Source organism: Peromyscus maniculatus, chromosome 2, assembly GCF_049852395.1.
Source record: "Peromyscus maniculatus bairdii isolate BWxNUB_F1_BW_parent chromosome 2, HU_Pman_BW_mat_3.1, whole genome shotgun sequence".
In the NCBI taxonomy this organism is placed as follows: domain Eukaryota; kingdom Metazoa; phylum Chordata; class Mammalia; order Rodentia; family Cricetidae; genus Peromyscus; species Peromyscus maniculatus.
The window spans coordinates 113147553-113161205 of record NC_134853.1 but is presented as its reverse complement, the minus strand read 5'-3'; the positions used below and the strand labels follow the sequence as shown (position 1 = coordinate 113161205).

The 13653-nt window shown below is 34.0% G+C and overlaps 1 long non-coding RNA gene across 6 annotated transcripts in view; it reads right to left on the bottom strand.

The window, feature by feature from the left end:
* The window catches only part of LOC121827292 (uncharacterized), a 301492-nt gene that overhangs the window by 69919 nt on the left and 217920 nt on the right, over positions 1-13653 (bottom strand). The gene's annotated exons all lie outside the window — the stretch shown is intronic.

Below are 13653 nucleotides of genomic sequence, written 5' to 3'. Positions count from 1 at the left end.
CCATGATAAATGAAGACATCATGGGAATAGGGAGAAACATAGTGCTAGGGAAGTTCCCAGGAGCCCACAAGGATGACCCATCTTAGACTATTGGCAATAGTTAAGAGAGTGCCTGAATTGGCCTACTCTGGTGATCAGATGGCTGAATACCCTAACTGTCACCACAGAGCCCTCATCCAATGACTGATGGAAGCAGAGGCAGAGATCCACGGCCAGGTGCCAGGCTGAGCTCCAGGAGTCCAACTGATGAGAGGAAGGATTCTATGAGCAAGAGACATCGAGATCATGATGGGAAAATGTACAGAGACTACCAGCTAAACTAGTGGAAATGCATGAACTGTGGACCAATAGATGAGGAGACCCCATGGTATGAGATAGGCCCTTGGATAGGCGAGACAGTTGTTTAGCTTGAACTGTTTAGGGGGCCCCCAGGCAGTGGGATAGGGACCTGTTCCTGGTGCATGAGCCAGTTTTTTTGGAGCCTAGTGCCTATGTTGGGACACTTTGCACAGCCTGGGTGTTGGGAGGAGAGGCCTGAAACTGCTTCAACTGAATGTACCAGGGTCTACTGACTCCCCATGTCGTGAAGGAGATGGGAATGGGGCGGGGGTTAAGGGGGAAGGCTGAGGGGTGGGAGGTGGGAGGAGAGGGGAATCTGTAGTTGGTATATAAAATGAATAGAAAAGCTCTTAATAATAAAAAAAGAAAATAGTTCAAAATTTTGCTCAGAGTTGTCTGGCAATGAGCTGACAGTCAAATGAACTAATCCACTAGGCTAGATAAAATCCAACAGGATGAAGTGCAAATGGATATATATTTTTCTCACATTATACAGTTTATAAATATATATATTTATATTAAAACCAGTCAACATTGGTACATGTGAGGTTATGAGAACTTCTGCCTCAGATATATTTCTGATGTACTGTGTTCATTAGGTTTATCAAACATGTCTTTAATAAACACATAAACTGTATAAACAAATGAAAACTTGGGGAAAGTAGAATTGTCACTGAGAACTATGCATTAATTTTTATGTCTATAAGATAATTTGAATCAACTAATTTTCATCATAAAACATGGGCTGACATGAACAGTTTGTATAGATTTAAAGTGTAATGAACACTTATTTTTGTAGTTGTGATCAACATTCCATTAATAATATGAAACTGTCCAGTTGATTCTTTCCTGGGTTATATGTGAGGGGATTTGCATGAAATATGACCTATTATTGGTGTTTGAATTATTATTTTCTTAGCCTTAATACATGTCCTAAAGAAATGTATTTCCAGAATGGCCATCCAACCTCAGAAAGAACATGTAATGGTTCTCAATATTTTGAAAAATATATTAAAACTGAAAGCATCAAATTACAAGGTGGACTTTACACAAAGTTTGCCTGTTAAAGTTAATATCTCTAACTAGAAAGAACTCAGTAAAAATTAAGTTTTCATTATTAAGTTAAGAAGAAAATCTCTCCAAAGTGATGAATATTTTCTTGACTAGAATTATTACTCTTGGTAATGAGCAGTGCTCTATGAAAATGAGGATTTAATATGTAACCAATTAGTAAAAAAATTAAGTCAATTACCAAACACAATTTTCCATGTTAAACATTAATTAAATTCTGAAGTATTTCTTAATAAATTTAATATAGAAAATGTGAATTAAAAGAAAAGGGCAATTTAACCTATTAATCAAAATAGTGTTTATCATTATATATACATAGATTTGCCCAAAATTACTTTGCATAATAAATTATTTATTCATTATTTTAGGAGATAATTTACTATTTAGAATTTTAATAACATTTCAAGCATTGTGAAACTAGATACTTTAAAATTAATGTTTACGTGACAAATGACCAAATATATACAGTACTGTGATACAAAATAGAAAATTAAAGTCTGAGAGCACAAGAACATTTGAAGTGTACATTCAAGTTAGTTAAAAAATGAAAATATGGTGAGCTTGTTAAAATCAGGGTAAGGACCAGAGATTGTGTTTCTGATATCACTAACTGGAGCCATCAACATTCAGATATATGTTACTACACACATAAATTCACACACATACACTCAAGAATTGGAAAGCCTTTGTACATACTTATAATTATGACAAAATCTCTGTGGACCACTTGATAGGTATAAGCAAGATGGTCAAAATTCATTCAGACCAAGCTACACGAGACTCAGTATCAGAAACACAAGTTGAAAGAAATGGATTTGTGAGGAGAAAAAAAAGAGAGGAAGAATGAAGAAGAAGAAATTATTCTGGGTGTTCTTCACCCTAGGATTTCTGCTTTAATAGACTGCTGGGCAGGCCTCGTGAGATGGTGAATTTTAGAAATAAACAGCACACTTTTTCTAATTCCTAGCAGAGAAATCACTGCTAATTATTAATCAGTTGTTCAAATCTGCTCCTATAAACTGGATTACAGAGTCTTTTCATACTCTAAAGCACTGTTGGAAAACAAATAAAGCATGAAGGCAGAGAGACAAGGAAAGCAGTGACCACAAAGCAGGTATTTCACGTGGGTATGATGTGAGAAAGGAAACCTCCAAGATTTTAAAAGGAAACACAGAGATGATTGACAGGTAACACGAAGGGATATGAAAATATATCTCTGAACCATTCTAGCTTTTAAAGTAACTAGACAGAGGATCTAAGATCATCCTCCACGAAGTTCTGACATTTGGTAATGTGACATCCACCTTGGGAGAAGGAAGTCCTACCGACTCTGTGATCCAAGGAACAAGAAAGGGGAAGACGTCAAAATGACACTTGATGAGAGGGGAACTGAAGTTCTGTGCTGTAGGAGTCAAGTGCTAGAGAAAGTGATTCCCATGATCCTTCTTCCCCACAGTTCAAGATCTGAAGTACAATTGGGAAGAGGAAACCACTGCTTTTCTGAAGGAGAATCTTTGGTTTCCAACATTACATTTCATTTTACAGCCCAATGATCCAAATCATCCTTGCTACCATAGTATTTTATGTTTGTTGGTCAATTTTAATTTAATTCCTGGTACTGAATTTGACTTCAGCAGATTTAAAATACTTTAGAAATTATTAGCTCCTCCTGGGAGATTAATGATAATCAAATTTTCAGTCTAAACACAATTTAGTATGGAAAAAATAGTTTATTTCAGTAAAATATGGAAAATAATCTATTATATATTGGATTAAGTTAATGCACACTGGGCAGGTAAATATCCTGTATTCCTAACAAGCAACATTCAAATTCTATGAAATACTTTACTAATTAGGAACTGCAGGACTGGGAATTAGGAATGTGACAACTATTGGAGGTTAGCATCAAAATATCTTAGAATCTAGGTAGCAGAGGGAAAACACAGCTTCTGAATGCATTAAGATTGAATATTTAACTCTACTGAAGTGCAAGTACTTTGGAATAATAAAAGTTTGTTTATTGAATAATGAGAGTAAATTTCCTAACAAAAATAACAGAATTGTATTTCTTTGGAAAGAAATGAATGATGGAACTGAAAGAAAAAAATTATAGATGGCAAATATTTTTCATGGCAATTTCCTAGAGATCACTAAATATAAGATTACAGAATTACCAGAATGTGTAGATGACTTCTAAGTGAAGCAGGTAGGATTTATAATAATAGGTCAATTCTGAGATAGGAAATTCTACTTTTAATGTTTTTACAATTCAAAACTTTGGAATATGTTATCAGGTTTCAACTTTCAAATTTCCAAGAGAATTATCCATGGTTGTTATGTTATCTATGGTGGGATCAGGTTTACATCATAGTCTTTATCTGTCTTATTATTTTCTGTCACACTTTCTGGCTTAACTACTTTCGGATGTATGCACATTTGTATGTGTTAAATAAAGCAAATAAAATTTCTGAACTTCATCTCTTTTTAATAATCAGACATTTTAAATTAGGTAAGTAAGCTACAATTAGAAGCAAAATACAGATTTTGGTATTCAAATGTAATTAAGATTAACTTTAAAAAATGTTGACATAAATTTTATCAAAAGAATTACATTATGCCAATTTACACTGCAGAAAATCGAAGGCACCTACATGTGGATCATGAGAGGAAAACAACTTTGAAGTTGAGCCTGATTAAGTTTTCTTTACAGAAAATTAACTTAATGGAATATAAATTGGAGCAAATGATTTGCTAACTGATATATTTTTGTAGTCTTATTGAAAAATAAAAGTTGAAAAACAAAATGCAATCATTCTCCTCTATTTATGGATATATCTGGGGGGCGGAATTAGCAGGAAACTCTGGATTGGATGTAGGTACGTAAGATCTGTACAAAGCTCAGCCTCTTCAGCTAGTCAGTGCCAAAGCATGTTCAACCAGGTTAAATTGGTTTTGAGTATAGCAGGGAAATGAGTTAAACCTGCAGAGCACACCTTTACTCAAAGGTCATATTTCATAATATCTTCTAAAAGATTTCAGTCCTAAAAGTCTTCACTATTATAGGGACTGGTGTCAGATTTCATAATTTTATTATGTAAATATAGTTGTCATAACACAATTATTGTAAAGAGCAAACTTTTTCCATTGTTTTGGAATATATTTTAGAATAAATCATGCTCATGAAAAATGTTTTTTCCTTGATTTTTAAAATTACTTTTATTTTTGTGTGTGTGTGTGTGTGTGTGTGTGTGTGTGTTGTGTGTGTGTTCATGTGTGTCTGTAAGCTTACATGTGTGCACGAGTGTAGGAGGATTCACATGAAACAAATATGTATGGAGGTCAGAAACCATACATAGAAGTCAATTCCCACCTGCTACATGTCGGCTCCCAGGATCAGGTCATCAGGCTTGCTCACAAGTATCTATTACTGCTGTGCCAACACACTGGTCCTCTTTTTCTTTATTTTTGAAGTCTTCCCTTTGATCTAATTTTTTCAAAATTCATGAAAACACCACTGTGTTGATTATAGAAATATTTTATTAATTCACAACAGCTTTGAGAACAAGCCTCTGGTCTTGGTTGCTTTTGGAATTCTTTTTTTTTTTTTTTTTTTTTTTTTTTTGGTTTTCGAGACAGGGTTTCTCTGTGTAGCTTTGCGCCTTTCCTGGAACTCACTTTGGAGACCAGGCTGGCCTCGAACTCACAGAGATCCGCCTGGCTCTGCCTCCCAGCTTTTGGAATTCTTATTTTGCTCTAAGTTTTATAACCATTATCAATGTAGCAGGAATCTTAAAGAGTCTTATTAATAAAAACAAACCTGAGGCCAGTTATTGGGGTGAATGCTGGAAAATTGGAGAGACAGAATAGCCACAGCTACCTCACCTCGCCAGTTCCTCAGCTGGTCTTGTTTCCTCAGACTGGAAGCCTCTGAGTCCTCATCCAGAATGAATCTCAACAGAACTCCTACTAGAAGCCTGAAAGCTTAACCAGACAAATGCTTAACCAGCCAAATGCTTCTAGTTTCTGATCCTCACACCTTATATACCTTTCTGCTTTCTACCACCACTCCCTGGGATTAAAGGTTCGCTTTCTGGAGTTAAAGGCATGAGTCACCATGCTTGGCTGTATCCTTGAACACATGGATTTCTGTCTCTGGAATGCTAGGATTAAAGGTGTGAGTGCCACCATTTTCTAGCCTTTGTATCTAGTGGCTGTTCTGTCTCTGACCCCAGATAAGTTTATTAGGGTGCACAATATTTTGGGGAACACAATACCACCACAATCAACAAATAAGGAAAACACAAGACTTGGTTTGAAACTACTTCGACCATTTCACTATTGAGTCTTTCAATTCATCAATACTAATTTTCTTATATTCATACATACAATCTTTATTATTTCTCAACTGTTATTCTCAGCTTTCTAAAGCGCTGACCTGCATACCTTTTAATGAATTTATTCCAATATTCTTCACATTATGTAGCTAAGCTGCCTACGAGATGGCTCAGCAGGAAAAACACTCACAAACAAACTAGATAACTGGAGATCAATCCCAGAAACCCATGGCAAAAAGAGCCAACCGACTCTTGAAGACTGTCAACTGACATCAGCATGAATGTGTAGCATTTGCACACCTGAACACAAAAACATACATGTAATGTGTATATATATATGTATGTGTATATACAATAATAATAAATGTTTTTTAAACAGTACTTTTAATTTCATTGTCCAATTACTTTATTTTTTGTTGTGGAAAAGCAATTATTAATTCATTAAGCATAATTATTATAATTAAGCTTACTTTAAGGTTTACATTTACACAATGATTATAAGAAAATTATCAATTACATAGTTTTCTTTCTTATCCTTGTATAGGGTCTCTTTTGCTTGTGTTACTTCTATTTATACACTTTCAAAAGAATGTTATTCAGAAAGAGAAATATTCAAAATTTAGTCATAACTGAATTAAAACATGCTAATATGCCCTCATCGTGACATTTCATAATGGTCCTTTCAATGCTGATATCATATTAAGAAGATATTTAATTCCTAGTTTTCAAATGGTTTCATTTTATTTTAATTAATTGATACTGACTTTAGTTGAAAATGTTTTTTTCTCTATTAAACAGAACATAAAACTTCTTTCTTTTATTCTATTAAAATTGTGAATTCTAATTTCACTTAGAATTTTTGTGTCAGAATTTGTGATGAAAACTAGCCTGTACTTAATGTCTTCATCAGTTTTTAGTGGTAAGTTCATCTGATATCAGAAAATGCATTTAAAGATGCTATTGTGTCTGTAAAACTCACCCCTTCATGACTGGGAGGGCTTTTTTATGTGTGATTAAATGTATATTCAAATTAATTGATCACTCAAACTTTCTATTTTAATCTTCCTTTTATCAGTTATAGTTAACTAAAAATGAGTCCACTTCTTCAGTATGTTTCAATAAAGGGTCATAACATTTTTTATGTCATTCTTTGACCTTGCTAGAGTCTCTAGGTATGTTTCCATTCTATCTTCAGGCTATTTGTATTTTTCTACTTTTTCCTTCTGTTTTTTTTAATTTATCTTTGCAGAGATTTATGAATTACAGTAATATACAAAATGCACTGTCTTTGCAGATTCTTTTCATTGTCTACTTATCTGCCTTGTCACTTTTTACAGCATATGATAAATCATGCAGGAAAACATATGTCCAATAATTATGATCTTTTTCTGTGTTTTACCATCAACTTTTCTTTAGCTAGTTAACTATTCTTTTACTAATTTCCACAGGATACTTATGTATCTTTTTTTTTTCAGATTTTCCCAATCCTTATATACATTTAATTCTGTAAGAAAGCATCTAAGCATAACTTCTCATACATCACACTTATTTTGATTTGTGGGAGTTGTCTCATCTCGTAGAACAAATGAATTCAAATACATATTGAAATTTGTTGTGTTACTAATGATCACTAGAACAGTAGTTGGATAAGACTGTGAAGGTATCCTAGTGATACCAAAAGTAGAAGAAGGCTTCTGAACATTATTTCTGCAAACATAACTGGTCATATTCCTTTTGTCTTCTCCCTTTGAAGCTCCAAATGCATAAATATGCATGAGTACTTTTACTGAGTTCTTTGGATGCCATGTCCAGTTTTCACCTCTGAAAATATTTTTGTCTCATTTGGGATCATTTATTTATTCTTTTATAGATATGTGTGGTTGTTAAGCTCCTTTATCTCTCTATACATTAATATTTCTCAGTGTTTCACACTTTCAAGTTCAATTTATCCTTTTCAGTTTTTTACTATTATTTGTGCTTTGTTCTTTTGTAAAGTCTTTATTCAACTCTCTCCTCTCTCTCTCTCTCTCTCTCTCTCTCTCTCTCTCTCTCTCTCTCTCTCTCTCTGTGTGTGTGTGTATGTGTGTTTGTGTGTTTGTGTGTGTGTATTGTATTTTATATCTCTAGTATGATGTCAGAGGGCAGCTGTGTACCATAGATTCTCTCATCTGTCCTACATTTGTATGAGTTCAATGGCTGGAACTCAGGACACCAGGCTAGTATGGCAAGTGCCTTTATGGATTAGCTATCTATCCAGGCCATCTTTACTCATTTCAGTCTCCTTGAGGACAGTATAATATCTTAAAGCCTGTTTCCAATGCACCCAATATCTGAAGCTGTGTTTCCATAGTTGCCTTTGATGTTTTTCCTTTGTTTTCTTTTATACACTATCTGTCTTGCCACTTTTTATAGGATATGACAAATCATACTTAGAAAATATGTTGTAAAATAGTCTGGGCACTATAAGGATGTCTTTATCAAGAGATGAATTACATTTGCTGTTGCTGTGCTCACAGAGATGATAATAACTTCCTGAGGTATCTCAGAGGTACCTAAACTGAATTAACTATAAAACTATTTGACTTCCTGAAATTGTGTCTCTGTTTCACACAGACTTACTTCTCAGTTGAAACTTTTCAAACACTTCAGAAAGCATGAGTAAAGAGGAACAGTTGTATACATACCCATGACTCTTTCAAAAGTACTGTTCAGACACTCAAATATCATCATTCCTTGCTGAAATTTGAATTTATTGCCAGGAAATAGTCCAGTCTTATATCTCTGGGATTTGGCCTATGTCCAATTTGAACTCACAAGCTCTTTACTAGAATGTTAACCATCTCGACAACAAAGCACCTTTATTACAGCAAGGCCAGGAACTAAGAGGAAAATTTCAATGAATAAAGTACATAGAAAACCTGTGTGAGTCAAGAATCAGAGGTAGTAATTCTGTCTTGTAATCAATAGCCATGTAGGTAAGGGGTATGGAGGCTACAATCAAAACTCTAGAAGGAAATAATGTATACATTGAAAGGATATAAAATGAAAAACATCCCAAAGGATAGAAAAACAGGGCATAGAATTAAATGAATGGGAAGGACAAAATCTGTTGTCTTCAGATGGGTTTTCGAATTACTTTAGGTTTTTATGTTACAAGGACGACACCAACACACACACCAAACTACATGGAGTAATCCTTTAAAGGCCTCAATCCTACACAAAGAACTACAAGCAGCTGAGTAAAGCTGTGAGCAGGCCCTCCTAAAGAAAGACCGCACCAATTGGTTGTCCAACGGCAAATGGTAAATCCCGAAAATGCAACAAGTAACATGGATTCAACAGGCTATATTTAGGAATATATATTCATATTTAGGAATATATACACACATACATATGCATGCATGCAATGACAACTAATGAAAAAAGAGGCCATGAATTTGAAGGAGAGTGAGGAGGTGTATATGGGATGTTGTAGAGGGAAGAAGGAATGGAGAAATACTGTAATTAAATTAAAATATTAAAAATAAATAGAAATAAAAAATTCCAACAAAAAATCATTTTCAAGGTGTAAAAATCATTAGAAAGGTGAATCTAAAGTTCACTGAAGAGTTGACCTTGAATCTCAGATCTGGAAGTTATTACCATAGACACAATGAACACAGCACACCTGGACAGGAGCCTTCTATCTATTGCAACACTGACACTGAACAGTAATAAAACAAATTGTTCTCAGTGAAGAGAATCCAGTCATAGTGAATCCACCCTAAAGATGAATTGGATGATCCCAGTTCCTACTGACTCATGAACAAGGCGGAGATTTTAACTGTAATTCACTTACGATGTCCTTTACTTGGTATGTCTGAGAAGATAAAACTCAAATTTTCTACGCCACAGACCTCAAGATCTTTAAATTCAACATGAGGAGTTCAGTACCATACTATGACTGACCATTTAAATTTGGATTCAAGGATCCTGGCATTCTTTTTGCTGTCTTTTCCATCTACATTTGGACTTAACAACTAACAACAGCATATAAGTGGGAGAGTTCCCTCTTATTCATAGAGGTCTGGTGTCATGCTTAGAGTACAGATGCTCCAAAGAAATCACTCTTATGGTAAAACAAAGCAACTTTGTTTCACAGTTTGGTGAGTTAAGCTTCTTCAGCATCATTTCCATTATATTTTAATTTTTGTCTTGATTATAAGTCAGTATACTTTCCTCAATATCAGTATAAGAGGAATAAAATCACATGACTATTAATAAAGCAATTACAATTTGTTGGTGATTGCTTCTGCTCTCTTTTACCCTTCGAGAATATCAAAATAAACTAGACATTACTTTTCCCTCTAGACAAAGAAAATAAAACAAAATTTTTACTCACAAAAGGAAGCCGTAATATGCTTAAAATTTGTGAGAAACGAAAAAAATTGAATCAACTAAGGAGGTCATCTCTTATAGCAGGCCTCCAACTCCTGCTTAAACTGCACTATGACACTGAGAAATAAAGTCTCCCTTTCCTCTCTGCTTACAGCTTTAAGTTTCTCTCCTCTTTTCAATGGATATGAAATAATTCTGAGGCTGGCGCAGCTCTCTCTCCTTTGGAGTTTACTTTGGAGGATAAATCACAGTTTCTCATGCCTTATAGCAGTGTGTCATTATAAAATATTTCATACCTGATGACCTTTGAGCATTTCTTATTCAAAGATTCATGAAAGCTTAGCATGAGGTGTGTCTAATGATCCCTGTGTAAACACACTGAAAGCTCCCTCCTACAAAGGCACAGTCAGGTGGAAGACGTGTTTTCGACACTCTGTCTTCAATCTAAGCATCACTGGCAGTGCCTGACAGGTCTCATTTGCTAAATAAAGTACAATGTGTCAATTTGAAATAAATGTAAATTATCACCTTTCTTCCTTGTTAATTAAGGTCTGATTAATGCAATACAAGTGGTCGTTGACAGTACAGTAAGAGAATGGCTTTGTTGAAAAAACAAAACAAAAGATGCTTAGATATAAATCACAGTTTGCCTAATCCACTGAACTCTGGGTTAGGAGGGTTATTTGGAAGGATTTGTTCCATTGAAATGTGGATAGATGTTCAGATCTCTGCCCCTTAATATGTGAATCCCAAAGAGTATACAGTAGAAGGTACTAATGTTCAGGGTTATGAGCAGTACAATATCTTAAACTTCAGACAAATGACAAAAAAATCAGTTTAATATACAATTATTCTGGGGTCTAACTCAAGATACATAGGAAGTTTGAAAGACTTTTACTTGGGATCCTGTCTTCTGCAAATTTACAAAGTGAAATGTTAATGAATATGATAGGCTATTGAACATAAATTTCCATAGTTTAACTTAAAAAAGAATGATACTGTGTACAAAATGTTCATTACTTCTTTAAATACAATTTGCTTAATAATAAGATCCAAAGTGCATACTAAGAGAGAAAAATTATGCTTTGAATTGGAATGGAATTATTAATTCAAATATTTAAGAAATTATCTACCTTAATTATCTAACATATAAAATATAACACAATTTGAAAAAAAGTACACAGTTAAAAGATGCATAGGACATATGATTCTAGTCTCAAATAAAACATTATTTCTTTTTCTCCCTAACTTTACATTCTTGTTTTACACCTATTGTAGATACCTCTTGATTATTTTAAATAGCACTGAAAAATTCGGAAAACACAACAATTTTGCTAAAATGTGTGCATATAGGAATGTATCAGACACTATTACTTAAACATACAATTTTCTTTTGTGTTCTGTGCATTATTGCTGTATATCTTTGTGTGTGTTTATACTGAGGATCAAATCTAGGGCGTTGTATATGCTAGGCAACTGCTCTATGAATAGGATTTTTACTTTTTATTATGAGATGTAGTCTCACCAAGTTACCCAATATGACTTTGAACTTTTAAATAATATGGTGAATAGGTTCCTTCATTTTTCTTACTATTTTCTTAAAAAAATATGTATTTACACACAAAATATTATAACCTATAACTCCACTGTGCAATGGTGTAGATGATAAAAGTTTTCTCTGTATTTTTCAAATGATTTGTGGAAATCATCACCATATAATCAGACTAACATATGGAAGAGAGTCAGATCTGCATAAATTCAAAGCTGATACAACAAGTAATCACCCTTCAATTACAATGAAACATGCAATGGAACAGTGAAAATCTGAGCAAAATTTATTCATTCATTAAATAAATAGGGTTCCAATATCAGATTAAAGAAAAATGTTCTAAAATTCTAAAACATAATCAATCACACTGCTACCCAAACTTTTAAGGGATTATTATATTCCAACCTTTCTACTACTTTCCTTGGGTGCATGTTCTGAAAACAGCCATAGGCAAGAAACTCATGGTATATGCACTACTAATTTTCCTTAGACCTCTTTTTGTCTGGGCTTACCCAGGAATGTTCTGGTCTTTCTGGAGAAGAGCCTTCCTGCTCAGTTAATTTTTAGGTGTTGGAAATTCATCACAGATGACTAAGAGGCATGGTTCTTAGTTCACTCCAGGTTAATGTCATAGTAAACAAAAAAAAAGAAAAAGAAAATTGTAGCATATAAATTCAAAATATCAGCTGTCTTCAATGAAATGTCACTAGGTTATCAATCACACTACAGAACACCTAGCCATATTTAGGAGTAGTCCACCAACTCAAACCAAATAATTTAGACTACATGTTTTCCTTTTTGTTGAGAGAGAAAGAGAGAATATGAAGCTGAATAAGTAAAGAAGTTAGAGGATGAGAAAGAATAAGATCAAAATATATTCATGAAATCCCCAAAGAATAACTCCATTTAGATTTGGAGTTAAAGGTATACACATCTATGCCCATTTTTTTATATGTGCGCTATATATTTAACTATCTAGAAATTACTCTTAAAAGCCAAGCTATCTTCCTAGCCAAGCCAACAATTTAAAAATTTAAAGATTTTTTTTTATTTTTTATTTTATAATTTAATTTAATTTTACATATCAGCCATGGATTCCCTTGTCCTCCCCCCACTTTCCCCCCAGCTAATCAATTGTCTCACTTATCCAGAGGGCCTGATCCAGCTGGGGGCTCCTCAGCTATTGGTTCATAGTTATGTGTTTCCATTCCTTTGGCTATTTGTCCCTGTGCTTTATCCAACCTTGGTGATAATTTTCAATAGTATCTAAAAGAAAATTAGCAAGCATGCAATATTTCACAATCACTTAATAGGAATAGCTTATAAAATCTACAAAGTAATGCAGACAGTAATTATTTAAAAACTTAATAAACATTCAGCATTCATTAATTATAAAATATAATCAATTACCTACAAGTTATAAAACAGAGAAAGAAAAAGAAATAGATAATACCTGAATCCTGTTTCCATACTCAATGCTATCCAAATTAAACATATACCAGACATAGAGACAAACTGGGGAGAGAAGTCAAAATATGGGTTAGGAACCTGAAGCTTAAAGGAGAAATATTCACGCAAGCTTGTACAACCACTTTGAAAATCAATATGGCGCTTTCTTAGAAAATTGGAAATCAATCTCCCCTAAGATCCAGCTATACCGCTCTTGGGCATATACCCAAGGAATGCTCAATCATACCACAAGGGCACTTGCTCAGCTATGTTCATATCAGCATTGTTTGTAATAGCCAGAACCTGGAAACAACCTAGATGCCCTTCAACTGAAGAATGGATAAATAAAATGTGGTACATATACACAATGGAATACTACTCAGCAGAGGAAAACAATGACATCATGAGGTTTGCTGGCAAATGGATGGATCTAGAAAAAATCATCCTGAGTGAGGTAACCCAGGCTCAGAAAGACAAACATGGTATGTACTCACTCATAGGATACTAGATGTAAAACAAAGATGACTAGACTGC